Below are 13,868 nucleotides of genomic sequence, written 5' to 3'. Positions count from 1 at the left end.
AGCTGCCGGAGGAGCCAGCACCGTGCCCCAGATCGCCCTACAAACTCCAGACGTTACTGGAGGAACCAGCCCCGCAGCCGCAGCAAAGCACCGGGCCTTCATCGCCAGATGGCCCAGCACAGCCCCCAAGTCCATTCTGCGGGACACTGCCTACGGCAGATCTCACGCTCCAGCAGCAACCGCCCAGGCAGCAGCCACTTATAGAAGGACCGGTGGTGTCCCAGCAACCCCCGAGCCAGACCGCGTCTCTCCGACCACTAGCAACGCCAGCATCCCGCCAGAGATTCCACCCCAGCACCCAACCAAAGGGAATTCTGACCCACGAGATAGATGGCAAGCTGACCACTCAGGCTTTGAGCCTGCACCAGACGAGGTCGAGGACCACGAGGGCCAGCAGCTGATGGGGAGGGCTGCCACTCCGTGGCAGACTGCCTGGACTGAGGAGCTACAAGCGGCAGCTTCCTTTGACGACTTCAACCTCCTCGTAGACAGGCTCACCCAAGAACTACGGAAAATCGCTCTGCGGAAATCGCTCCCAGGAGAAGTTCGAACCAGGAGAACGCCCCGCCTGCCCACAGAACGCCTGCTCCAAACCACACCACCACCACCAGGGGAGCCAGAAGTAGAGCCGCCAGCCGCCGCTACGATCCAGCAGCGGCTTCAAGGATCCAAAAGCTGTACCGGGCAAACAGCTTTAAGGCCATGAGGGAGATCCTAGACGGGCCCTCGCCCTACTGCATGATCCCATCTGAGTATCTCTACAGCTACTTCAAGGATGTATTCGACCGCATAGCCTGGAATGACGCGCAGCACCCAGAGTGCCTCCGCCCCCTGCCCCATGTCAACAAAGCAGGTGTCCTGGAAACTGACTATACGCCCAAGAAAGTGATGGCCAGACTCTCAAAAACAAAAAACACAGCTCCTGGGAAAGACGGCGTCCCCTACAGCCTCCTGAAAAAGCGAGATCCCGGCTGCCTGGTCCTCGCCACACTCTTCAACCAGTGAAAGCGATTCTGCCGGACTCCCAACTCCTAGAAGAAGGCTATGACGGTACTGGTGTACAAGAAGGGTGAGCAGGATGACCCCAGCAACTGGAGGCCCATCTCCCTCTGCTCCACGGTGTACAAGCTCTATGCCAGCTGCCTGGCGTCAAGGATCACGGAGTGGTCGGTGAGCGGGGGAGCCATCAGCTCCATCCAGAAAGGCTTCATGTCCTGCGAGGGCTGCTATGAACACAACTTTGTCCTCCAAACCACCATCAAAATGGCCAGAAGGGCGCGGAGGCAGTGCATGGTAGTGTGGCTCGACCTGGCTAATGCCTTTGGGTCCATGCCCCACCACCACATCTTTGCCATGCTCCAGGAGTTTGGGATGCCAGAGAACTTCCTTTGTGTGATCCGAGAGGTATACGAGGGATGCAGCACCACCATTTGCTTGGTCGAAGGGGAGACCGCCGCGATCCTGATCCGGAGCGGAGTTAAGCAGGGCTGTCCCCTCAGCCCCATCATCTGTAACCTCACCATGGAGCCGTTGCTGTGAGCGATCTCCAATGGCACAGATGGCTTCAACCTCCACGGTGAGAGAGTGAGCATCCTGGCTTACGCGGATGACCTGGTCCTGACCGCAGACGACCCAGAGAACCTCCAATGTATGCTAGATGCCACCAGTCAAGCTGCCAATTGGATGGGGCTCCGCTTCAATGCAAAGAAGTGCGCAACCCTCCACATCGATGGCAGCAAAAGGGACTCGGTGCAGACGACAGAGTTCCAGTTTCAGGGCGAGTCCGTCATCCCCCTGGCAGAGGGGCATGCATACCAGAACCTTGGCATGCCGACGGATTTCCATGTCCGGCAGACACCCGAGGACACCATCCAGGAGATCTTGCAGGATGCCGCCAAGATCGATGCCTCCCTGCTAGCACCATGGCAGCAGATAAACGCCCTGAACACCTTCCTGATCCCCCGCATCTCGTTCATCCTAAGGGGGTCCGCCGTGGCGAAGGTACCCCTCAACAAGGCAGACAAGATCGTCCAGCAGCTGGTGAAGAAGTGGCTGTTCCTTCGTCAGAGAGCCAGCAACGAGCTGGTCTACATCACCAACAGGCATGACGGTGCCAATGTCCCCCGCATGGGTGACCTCTGTGACATCGCGGTGATCACCCACGCCTTCCGCCTGTTGACATGTCCCGACTCCATGGTAAGGACATCGCAGCAAACGCCCTCCATGATGCAACAAAGAAGTAGATCGGCAGAACCCCCTCCAACCAAGACACCGCCACCTTCCTGAGCGGTTCCCTGGATGGCGAATTCGGACGGGACGGGCATGACATCGCTTCTGTGGTTCTGTGCTCGCAATGCCACGTGTCGCCTGGGGAAGCGCATCGGCTGCCGCTGGGAGTGGCGCAAGGAGCACCAGGAGCTGGGAATCCTGGTGCTGCAGATCAGGTCTGAGGACAACACCATCATCACCCTGAGCGCCAGGGGCATGCTGGAGAGGACCCTGAAGGCAGCCATCCACTCACTGTACATGGAAACCCTGAAGCATAAACCAGACCAGGGTAAAGCCTTCTAACTGACCAGCAAGTGGGACGCCAACAACCACTTCCTCGCCAGGGGTGGCTTCACCCGTTTTGCCGACTGGCGGTTCATCCACCATGCCCAGCTCAACTGCATCCCACTCAACGGAGCTGTCCGCCATGGGAACCGAGACAAGCGTTGCAGGAAGTGTGGCTACTCCAACGAGACCCTGCCCCACATCCTGTGCAGCTGCAAGCCCCACTCCAGAGCCTGGCAGCTGCGCCACAACGCCATCCAGAACAGCCTGGTGAAAGCCATCGCACCGTGCCTGGGGAAGGTCGCCGTGAACTGCGCCATCCCCGGCACTGACAGCCAGTTGCGACCTGACGTGGTAGTCACCGGTGAGGCCCAGAAAAAGATCATCCTCGTCGACGTCACAGTCTCCTTTGAGAACAGGACCCCGGCCTTCCATGAAGCCCGAGCTCACAAGCTGGAAAAATACGCCCCCCTGGCCGACACCCTGAGAGAGAAGGGCTACGAGGTGCAGATGGATGCCCTGATCGTTGAAGCCCTGGGCGCTTGGGACCCCTGCAACGAGCGTGTGCTACAGACCTGTGGGATCGGTCGACGCTATGCACGGCTCATGCAGTGCCTCCTGGTCTCGGACACCATCCGATGGTCAAGGGACATCTACATCGAACATATCACCGGCCACCAACAGTACCAGGAGGTGTGAGCTGGTACGACATCATGCATCAACTATGGGAAAGGGACTGAGAGACTTTTTCCATTGGACCATATGAACTGGAACCATAAACTCACTGAACATTAAATCCCACCAAATGAGGGTAAATCCATCCTCATCACCGTATCCACTCATTATACTCTACACCTGAACATAGCCATCATATGAACAACACACCCCCATATCTCAATACTTTGACCCGTACTTTGACCTGTTAAACTTTTACCCCCAACTGGGGAGATTGCAGATTATGTATTCCTTACGCCACTCGCTCCTAAACCGAATTTCGTACCCCTTGATAATCTTATTCCCTGATTACCAGAAACTTCTATGCTTAAACTCTGTACCGTTTTCTTTTTACTTCAACATCATCTTAATAAAATTATCATCGGCAAACTTTGCCACCTCACCGTTTACCTCTTTCTCCAGATCATTTATGAATAAATTGAACAGGATTGGTCCTAGGACTGACCCTTGGGGAACACCACTAGTTACCCCTCTCCATTCTGAAAATTTACCCTTTGTTCCCTGCCTTTTAACCAGTTCTCAATCCATGAAAGGATCTTCCCTCTTATACCATGACAACTTAATTTACATAAGACCCTTTGGTGAGGGACCTTGTCAAAAGCTTTTTGGAAATCAAAGTACACTATGTCCACTGGATCCCCATTGTCCACATGTTTGTTGACCCCCTCAAAGAACTCTAATAGATTAATAAGACATGATCTCCCTTTACAGAAACCATGTTGACTTTTGAGCAACAATTTATGTTCTTCTGTGTCTGACAATTTTATTCTTTACTATGGTTTCAACTAATTTGCCAGGTACTGACGTTAGACTTACCAGTCTGTAATTGCCAGGATCACCTCTAGAGCCCTTCTTAAATATTGGTGTTACATTAGCTATCTTCCAATCATTGGGTACAGTAGTTGATTTAAAGGACAGGTTACAAACCATAGTTAATAATTCCGCAATTTCACATTTGAGTTCTTTCAGAACTCTTGGGTGAATGCCATCTGGTCCCGGTGACTTGTTACTGTTAAGTTTCTCAATTAATTCCAAAACCTCCTCTAGTGACACTTCAATCTGTGACAATTCCTCAGATTTGTCACTGATAAAAGATGGCTCAGGTTTGGGAATCTCCCTAACATCCTCCACTGTGAAGACTGAAGCAAAGGATTCATTTAGTTTCTCTGTGATGACTTTATCGTGTTTAAGTGCTCCTTTTGTATCTTGATCATCCGGGGCGCCACTGGTTATTTAGCAAGCTTCCTGCTTCTGATGTTCTTAAAAAACATTTTGTTATTACCTTTTGAGTTTTTGACTAGCTGTTCTTCAAACTCCTTTTTGGCTTTTCTTATTACATTTTTACATTTAATTTGGCAGTGTTTATGCTCCTTTTTATTTAGCTCACTAGGATTTGACTTACACTTTTTAAAAGATGTGTTTTTATCTCTCACTGCTTCTTTTACATGGTTGTTAAGCCACGGTGGCTCTTTTTTAGTTTGTTTACTGTGTTTTTTAATTTGGTTATACATTTAAGTTGAGCCTCTATTATGGTGTCTTTGAAAAGCGTCCATGCAGCTTGCAGGGATTTCACTCTCGTCACTGTATCTTTTAATTTCTGTTTAACTAACCTCCTCATTTTTGCATAGTTCCCCTTTCTGAAATTAAATGCCACAGTGTTGGGCTGTTGAGGTTGTTCTTCCCACCACAGGAATGTTAAATGTTATTATATTATGTTATTACGTTATTATATAATTATTATTATTATTATTTATTAATTATATAATTAAGTTTTAGTCAGGGGTATATAGTAAAAGTCATGGACAGGTCACAGGCCATGAATTTTTGTTTACTGTCCTTGTCTTTTACTAAAAATACCCATCACTAAAATGTAGCCTTAATCATCGTTAATCTATTTTGTTCCTTCTGGTTTTCATTCTCCCAGTACCATTTCTTCTAAAGTTCACACTGAAAATATAAATGTCTATAATATCATGACAAAAATAAATATCATACAGTATAAGCAATTGTCAAAGTTTGACTCAGACTCACAATTTATCAGACCACTCTGTTTTATTAGCAAAGCTAATACATTTAGAAGTGAGCCCCCCGAGTGGGGCTTGTGTCTTTTAATTTATACAGTTTTTTGGAGAACAAGTTACAGAGAAGTTACAGACAAAAGAAGAAAAAGATTTTAGTCACCACCCTTCGAGATCCCTGAGACCAGTCACGTATCTTCAATTACCTGCCACCCTTAACAATCTCCTTTAACAGCTTCCAGTTAACTAATTGCCCTTCACACCTTCCATTCTGATGCCTGTTTCTTAGAGGTGCTGGCTCTATCTTAATTGCTTCTCCATTCAAAAGCTAACTGTCCCTACGTGTGCTCCCTCAGATACTTTGTAACATGTTTTAGCATGCCCTCTCATATATAATGTATCCAGCATGTCCCCTTATACAACATTATACTTATACAATGTTATACTTCCACACTTGATTGCACTAGATGGCAGCAAGCAATCAGAACCACAAAAGAAGAAGAAACTTCAAAATATCAAAACAATTTCAAAGCATTTCTTTCCAAGTGCAGAAAAGATACTTGGGTTGACAACATTCTTAGCAAAGTACACACAGTTTTTGTTAGTTAATAAATCAAAACGCAAAATACAAGTGAAATGTTATAAATTACTAAAGAGAGAGAGATGACTTTTAAGCAGTGAGGACCTTGTGATTTTACCACAAACGTTTTATAAATGAACAAGATAGCAAATGACAGGTTTCACAGTGGTAGCCATGTTAGTCTGTATCAGCAAAAAAAATGAAGAGTACTTATGGCACCTTAAAGACGAACAAATTTATTTGGGCATAAGCTTTCGTGGGCTAAAACCCACTTCATCAGATGCATGCAGTGGAAAATACAGTAGGAAGATATGTATACACAGAGAACATTAAAAAATGGGTGTTGCCGTACCAACTGTAATGAGACCAATCAATTAAGGTGGGCTATTATCAGCAGGAGGGAAAAAAAACTTTTGTAGTAATAATCAGGATGACCCATTTCAAACAATTGACAAGAAGGTGTGAGTAACAGTAGGGGGGAAATTAGCATAGTTTTTACTTTGTGTAATGACCCATGCACTCCCAGTCTTTATTCAAGCCTAATTTAATGGTGTCCAGTTTGCAAATTAATTCCAATTCTGCAGTTTCTAATTGGAGTCTGTTTTTGAAGTTTTTTTGTTGGAGTATTGCGACTTTTAGGTCTGAAATTGAGTGACCAGGGAGGCTAAAGTGTTCTCCGACTGGTTTTGGAAATGTTATAATTCTTGATGTCTGATTTGTGTCCATTTATTCTTTTGCGTTGAGATTGTCCGGTTTGGCCAATGTACATGGCAGAGGGGCATTGTTGGCACATGATGGCATGTATCACATTGGTAGATGTGCAGGTGAATGAGCCTCTTATGGTGTGGCTGATGTGATTAGGTCCTATAATGGTGTCCCTTGAATAGATATGTGGACACAGTTGGCAACGGGTTTTGTTGCAAGGATAGGTTTTTCTTGTGTGGTGTATGGTTGCTGGTGAGTATTTGCTTCAGGTAAGATAGCAAATGGTGATGAGGTCACCACTACTTTGAAGTGGCCAGGACTATACATCTCAGAGATAGTGAAGATTCTATCACATAGATCAGAGGCTAAAAAGACCTGTCAGATCAATCAGTTTATCATGTGGCAAATGCATACAAATGTGGCATTCACTATGACAGAGTCAGCAGGGGCGAAGCCCCTCCCAGCTATGATGTCCATCTACAGCACAGCCATGTGAGCAAATCCCATTTCCTCTGCTGACCATGGTATCATCAGGCTATGAGATCACTGGGAGGGCTGATGATGCAGTGAGGCCTGACTGTATTTTTTACTTTGTGTACCGTGTTGATGCCCTCCCGCCAGGATTTAGACCGGGATTCTCAAACTGGGGATCGGGACCCCTCAGGGAGTCGCAAGGTTATTACAGAGGGGGGTCCTGAGCTGTCAACCTCCACCCCAAATCTCGCTTTGCCGCCCGCATTTGTAATGGTGTTAAATATGTAAAAAAGTGTTTTTTTTAATTTATAAAGGGGAGGGTCGCACTCAGAGGCTTGTTATGTGAAAGGGGTCGCTAGTAAATATGTTTGAGAGCCACTGATTTAGACAAAGAAGATGCGGGCACCAAGTCAATGCAAGGGGAGTGTTTTGTATCCTCCAGGTGCGTGCCCGCCCCTTGACTGGAGACCAGCCGGAGGGGGGGGAGAAGACCCGCAGCACCAACCCCCTGCCCCTTCCGCGCATGCGCACTGAACGTTCCTGTCTCGCTCGCTCCTCCCCTCCCCCCCCCTCTCTTTCTAATCACTTCCGGTGAGTCCGTGCGCGCCCGGGGTCACCCCCGCTCCCTTCCTGTTATTCCCTGTGAGGGGAAGCGGCTCTCCTAGGGGCTGAGGGGCTCGGCGAGCCCGGGGAAGCGCGGGGGCCGGCGGCTCGCTGTCCGCTGCTCTGAGGGCGCACCGGGCCCCGGAGACCCGAGGACGGGCTTTGGTGGCTTGAAGGGGCGGCGGGGGTGCGGGTCCCGCTGGGCGCTGCCCGTCGGGGAGGCGGAGGCTCCGGGCGGGGGAGCTTCAGGGCGGGGGGCCGAGTTGTTTGTCCCCCCCCCCTCGGCTCCCGGTCGTGGCCGCCGCCTCCCCCGGTGCGGGGCTGCCTCTCCCGCCCCCCTCCGAGTTGGCCCCGCCTCGGCGCTGGAACCGACGGCACCGGGGAGCGAGAGGTGAGTCACCGGGGGAGAGGGGCTGGGCGGGGGGAAAGGCACCCCGAGCCATGCGGGAGCCGCCGCAGCGTCCCCGGGGCGAGGCAGGGCTGCTGCCCTGTCCCCCACCCCACCGCTAAACCCACAGGGTGGGATCGATCTGCCTCCTCGCTCAGGGGCTAGGAAATGTGTCCGGCTCCTGCGCTAGGAAATGAAGAAACTGGGGCTTAATTGGTCGCTAATTTTGAGTGCTCCTAATAACGCTGTTTTTTTCTTGTCACCACGCCATGCTGCTTGATTTTCTGATGACTGCTCCTGTGGTGCCGGTATTAACGCCATGGTGCCCAGAGCTTTCAGTCGGCATCGGGCTCTGTTGTGCAAACACAGACCCAGTCCCTGCTCTGAAGAGTTTACGACCTAACTTAAAAAAAAAATGCCAGTGTGAAAATATTGCCTTCTGCATAATAGGCGAATAGAGAAATAAAACCTCATCACCGGCTGATGCTACACTGGGTGGTACTTCAGTCTGATGAACTCAGGTCACTGATCTTTGAAAAGTGTCTTGTGTGTTGTTTCTAAGTTACTCACAAATTCAATCAACTTTCGCAGTTTAAATCTTATGCCTTTCCACAGGACCTGAACAATAAATAGCGCAACTGCTGAGTTAATAGTCCGCTTTAGATATTTCCTTAATGCACTACTAATGTGTAGTGTTTTTATGTACCTTTATGGCAATGGTTGGTGGCTAACAAGATGGTAATGGCTCTTCTCCAACAGGGAAGAAAAAAAAACAGATTTTATTAAATGAAATTCAAAGTCCATAGTGTGTTGTTTGCTTTATAAAATGTATTTATTTTTAAAACATAAAAATGCATACATCATCCACAATGATGTGCTTCTGTTTCTGTTGGTAGAGTGCAACTGAATTCTCAGTCTGTTGACTAGATAAGCCTAATCAGGGCAGGAAACACCTTTCAGTTATGCATGATGTATAGCACTGGGCTCTTGGTCTGTAACAGGGGCTCCTAGGTGCTACTACCATGCAAGTAATGGTGCCTCCGTTTCCTACTTGTAAAATTGGGGTAATAATACTTACCTCATTTGTAATGTGCTTTGACGTCTACTGATGAAAAGCATTATATAAGAGCTAGATACTACTGTTAATAATGCTCTTGTGTCTGCTTTTAGAAACCAACCTACTTAGTTTTTCAGCATCTACTCTGTTATGAAACTTAGACCAAACCAGTCCAAATGAGCTTAAAAACATTTTGAACTGTCTAAATGAGAATGCAGATCTCTTAAAAACAGACAACAGTAGATTAACAACCCTGGCTGTGGTTAGTTCCACATTTTTCCCACCGTTTTGATACAATATGCTCCTTTGTAAACAGATTTGGGTACAAATCTGGATTTCTTAGTGTTTAAAAGTCAAAGAGAATGAACTCATGTTCTGTTAGCTACTTTTCAGCTTTCTTTTCTGGGTTCAACCAATAGCCTTGGGGTTCTGGATGGAGACACTGAGCAAAGAACCCTGGACAGTCCCAGAGCTCTTCAAAGGAGTCGGTGGATGCTGCCCAGAGGAACTCTGCCTAGAGACCTGAAGCAACAAGGGAGCGAAAACAGGCTCTGCAGTCAGAGCACCCCTGTTGAGCTTCCTTCTCCATGTCTGGCAGATAGCAATCATGGCTGGTGCCAGGAGGAAGTCTTGCAACTTTATGGGGCCCACAGATGGGGCGGGCAAATATGAGAAGAAGGGGGTGGAGGGAATACAGCCTGATCCTCAGCAGGAGGCCCTGGAGGAGCCAGAAGAAGGGCTGCAGCTTGATGCATTCCACTTAAATGTGTACAAGGGCCTTGCTCTTGCTGCAGAAGGAGCCATCCTGGCCAAATAATGGGAAAATTCTTTGTGTGTGTGTATGTGTGTGAAAACAACCAGGAGTCCTTTTGGCACCTTAGAGACTGACAAATTTATTTGGGCATAAGCTTTCGTGGGCTAGAACCCACTTCATCAGATGCATGGAGTGGGAAAAAAAGGAGGCAGGTATAAATATACAGCACATGAAAAGATTCTATGCAAAAGAATAAATGGACACAAGTCCGACATCAAGAGTTGTGACATTCAAAAACCATTAGGGGAGCACTTCAGTCTCTCTGGACACTCAATAACCGACTTAAAAGTGGCCATTGTTCAACAAAAAGACTTCAAAAACAGACTTCAACGAGAAACTGCAGAACCAGAATTAATTTGCAAACTTGGCACCATCAAATTAGGCCTGAATAAAGACTGGGAGTGGCTGGGTCATGACAAAAAATAATTTTCCCTCTGATACTCACCCCTTCTTGTCAACTGTTGGGAATGGGCCACATCCACCCTAATTGAATTGGCTTCATTAGCACTGACCCCCCACTTGGTAGGGCAACTCCTATCTTTTCATGTGCTATATATTTATACCTGCCTACTTTTTTTCACTCCATGCATCTGATGAAGTGGGTTAAAGCCCACAAAAGCTTATGCCAAAATAAATTTGTTAGTCTCTAAGGTGCCACAAGGACTCATTGTTTTTGCTGATACAGACTAACACGGCTACCCCTCTGAAACTAGTGTGTGTGTTGTATGGTTCTAGTTTGTTCATTAGATCAAGCTAAATTTCCATTGAGACTGTCAGTGTCACTAGCCTCTGATCTGAAACTCCTTCAGTTGCTTTTGTAAACTTAGTGTGTCCTTTTAGAATCTTTGCATGTAATGTGGTGTTTTGATCAAAGTCCTCTGGCTCAGTGCAGATTTCATCAGTTGGATGTAGACTTCCTCAGAGTACAGTCTGTCTCTGGGAAGATGAGTTTATCTACATGGAGAAATTGACCAGAATAAAATCACTTTATTGTGGAATAATTAGGATGCTTCCAAACTGGAGTAATTTATTCTGAAATAAAAGTGATTTTTATTTGGGAATAGTGCCCAAATGGGGAGCTGGTGTGGCATAGCTTATTTTGCAATATGTATTGTGGTCAATGTCTCCATGTGAACAAGCCCTAATACAACCAACTGTGAAGTTGATCGTGGCTATGGAAGAATTTTTGAAATTATGCAATATGTCTTAGGACTGTTAGGTATTTTGCTTTCTCAGTAAGGTTTGGCACACTATTTAAGCACTATATGGCAAGTTCAAGATGAATGGACCTGAGATATTCTCTAGTCTTTATTTTAATTGTCTGTGCAATTAGCAAAGATCTGCTTACCTCTGCATTCTTAGCAACTTACATTCAGCATTTCATACTTTTTCTTTTCAGATTAGAATCAGTAGCATTAAGCACAATACATTTGTCCCTTTGGATGCTTCTAGTCATTGTCAGTTCTCTTGTTTAATTCAGAATAGTGGATTAGTGTCAATGTCATTTCATTTAACTTTTCCTGTTCTTCACTTCTGTATCTAATAGTGGACCTGTGAATTTGAATCTGTCCAGAAGAGCATATCTAGGAGAAAGCTGTATCTGCTTCTTAAATTGCTTAGTTGTGCTATATTGAAGGTGATGCTAACATTTTTTAAAATCTCATCTTAAATTATGGTTGTTTCCATGGTTTAGGCCTAGATTAATCATTGCCATTTTTTGCATGTTGAAGAGAAACAAACTCTTCTTGGCTGAAGATGATGCTGAAAGTTGCTGGAAGGCCTAACATAGGAATATAAATCACTCCGGCTATGTTTTAATGTTGACAGTGGTGTCAAATGTCTCTCTTGCAGGGTCATCCAACTCATCAGCTTTTTGTTGTTCCACTTAACTGAAGAAAATCACCTTGGTGGGGTGGGGGGATTGGACTTCTTTCCTGATGTTAACTCCTCCACAAACTCAAATGTGTAGTCTTATGAAGTCTGTGCTATAATACAGTTTCTAATACTACTGTTGTAGTTGTCAATGTTTCTGTTTCAAACACTATTTTCAAAGGTTTTATACATCTGTCAGACAACTTGCTTCATTTTTTCATTAATTAAGCTGGTACTTTGCATACAAGACTCACATTTTTCCAAAACAATTCACAGAAATAATCAGTTCAGCTTCTTCCAGTTTTCAGTCTGATACTTATAGGACCTGCGCTATAGTAATAATTAAACATCTTACAAACATCAATAAATTTATCTTCACAACACAGCTGAAAGGAAGGGAAAATTACCACAACTTTATGGATGAAGATCCGAGGCACAAAAAGATGAAGTAACTAGCCCAGGTCACACAAGAAGTTTGTGGGAAAGCTGGAATGAAATGTAGATTTGCTCTAATGCATAACTTAACTGTAAGGCTTTCCTTCATTCCTAACAACTAATAGGCTTTCTATCTGTGTCCTAAGTATTGACTACATAGTTCTAGGAAAAAAGGGCTGGTAAAAACTAAATTTCATAATTAATACATGCTCCTGAACTTGTTGGGGAAGAAAAACACTTCAAAGGCATAAGTTAAAGACATCAGCAGCTTTAAACATAAATCTTCTCACTTTTGTCTTACAATTTAAACAGTACTTTCAAATTAAATAATTATAACTTTGAACATTTGAGAAGTAAAAAGTCAAAGTTCAGACTTATAGTACTATGAATGCGTTTTGAGATTCAGGAGGTTTATCTTCCCTTTGATACAACGATATGCATAGCTCACAAACTTTTATTGTGGTGGAGGGTTTGGCTGTGTTCAATGGTTGGTAGAAGAGAGCTAGTATGGTGTATAAGGTCAGTTGTGTTGAACGTGTATTTTGTATAAGCAATATGAGTCCTTGACAAGAATAAAATAAATGTAGTATTGGACATAACAATGTTCATACCTGTAGAAGTCAAATCTAATGTAGCTACAGACAATACAAATGCACCAGGCAATGTTGCAGGTTGAAGCTTTGGTAATGACCAGAAGAGATGATAGGAATACTTTCTGTGGAGAAGGAGAAAAAAAACTGGCGGGAGATTACTTTTCTTCTCCCCTGTCCCTCAAGTTGTGAGTAAGTAAGGCAAAAAAACCCCAGCTTCACAAAAAAAGCATAAGAAGACAGTGTCATATTTTAAAAATTGGGGAAAAACAGACTAGTGCCTCTGCTTCCTCCAGTATGTTTTCTGGGATAGAAGATAGTGACGTGTGCACTCTATTCTAAAGTATGTGAAGTACTCCTGAATGTTATGAAATGTTAAATGAACTGAGAATATAGCTTTCTAACATTTTGTTTGTATTTGTTTTTAATCTCTTTATGATGCCTTACAAAGAGCCTAAAACAGCTACTGTAAATCTATTGTGTTAAATTTTGAACAGCTTCTATAAATCAAAATTGCTAGTAAAATGGGAGTTAATAGATAAATAGGAGCAATCAAAACATACAGATTCAGGGTATTTGAGGATATAGTAAAATCCATATAAACTCTCATTTAAAAAAAAAAACCTTCTGTCATGCTGATTACAAAGAGCTTTCATTACTTGCAGTGATGCGTGGTTTCTTGTGGGCAGAGCACATGTTAATCTAGAAGATTATTGGTCTGGTCTCTTGTTTTTAACATTGACACTTTCAGAAAACTTGTTCCCCCACAGCCCCGCTGCATCTTTTTTTCTTCCCCTTCTATGTGCTTTCTCATTTTCCTAGTCCAGAAAGGAGCAAAAGCACTTGACAGGTAAACTTGCATTAAGTGTATTTGCTGGAAATGTTTATATTCAGTATCAAGATCCTAGAAGAGTGTTCAAATGATATTATTCAAAATGGGGCATGATGGGTATCTTTGTAGGTAACCTTCCCTAGGAAGCTCTTTGAAAATACCTTAATTTGGGATAACCCCATCTCTTCAAAACTTGCTCCTGTTTCATTTGC

The 13,868-nt window shown here is 45.2% G+C and overlaps 1 protein-coding gene across 2 annotated transcripts in view; it reads left to right on the top strand.

Moving 5' to 3' along the window:
* Positions 1–7,703: 7,703 nt before the first annotated feature.
* Positions 7,704–13,868, top strand: part of PIK3CA (phosphatidylinositol-4,5-bisphosphate 3-kinase catalytic subunit alpha) — a 72,053-nt gene continuing 65,888 nt past the window's right edge. For both annotated transcript variants that reach the window (XM_084638447.1, XM_084638446.1), the window contains exon 1: positions 7,704–8,059. The gene's annotated coding sequence lies outside the window, so the exon portion shown is untranslated. The remainder of the gene's footprint in view (positions 8,060–13,868) is intronic.

This window comes from Lepidochelys olivacea, assembly GCF_965140295.1.
Source record: "Lepidochelys olivacea isolate rLepOli2 genome assembly, chromosome: 9".
Classification (NCBI taxonomy): Eukaryota; Metazoa; Chordata; order Testudines; family Cheloniidae; genus Lepidochelys; species Lepidochelys olivacea.
The sequence above is the reverse complement of the archived record's forward strand: the minus strand, read 5'-3'. Positions and strand labels throughout refer to the sequence as shown.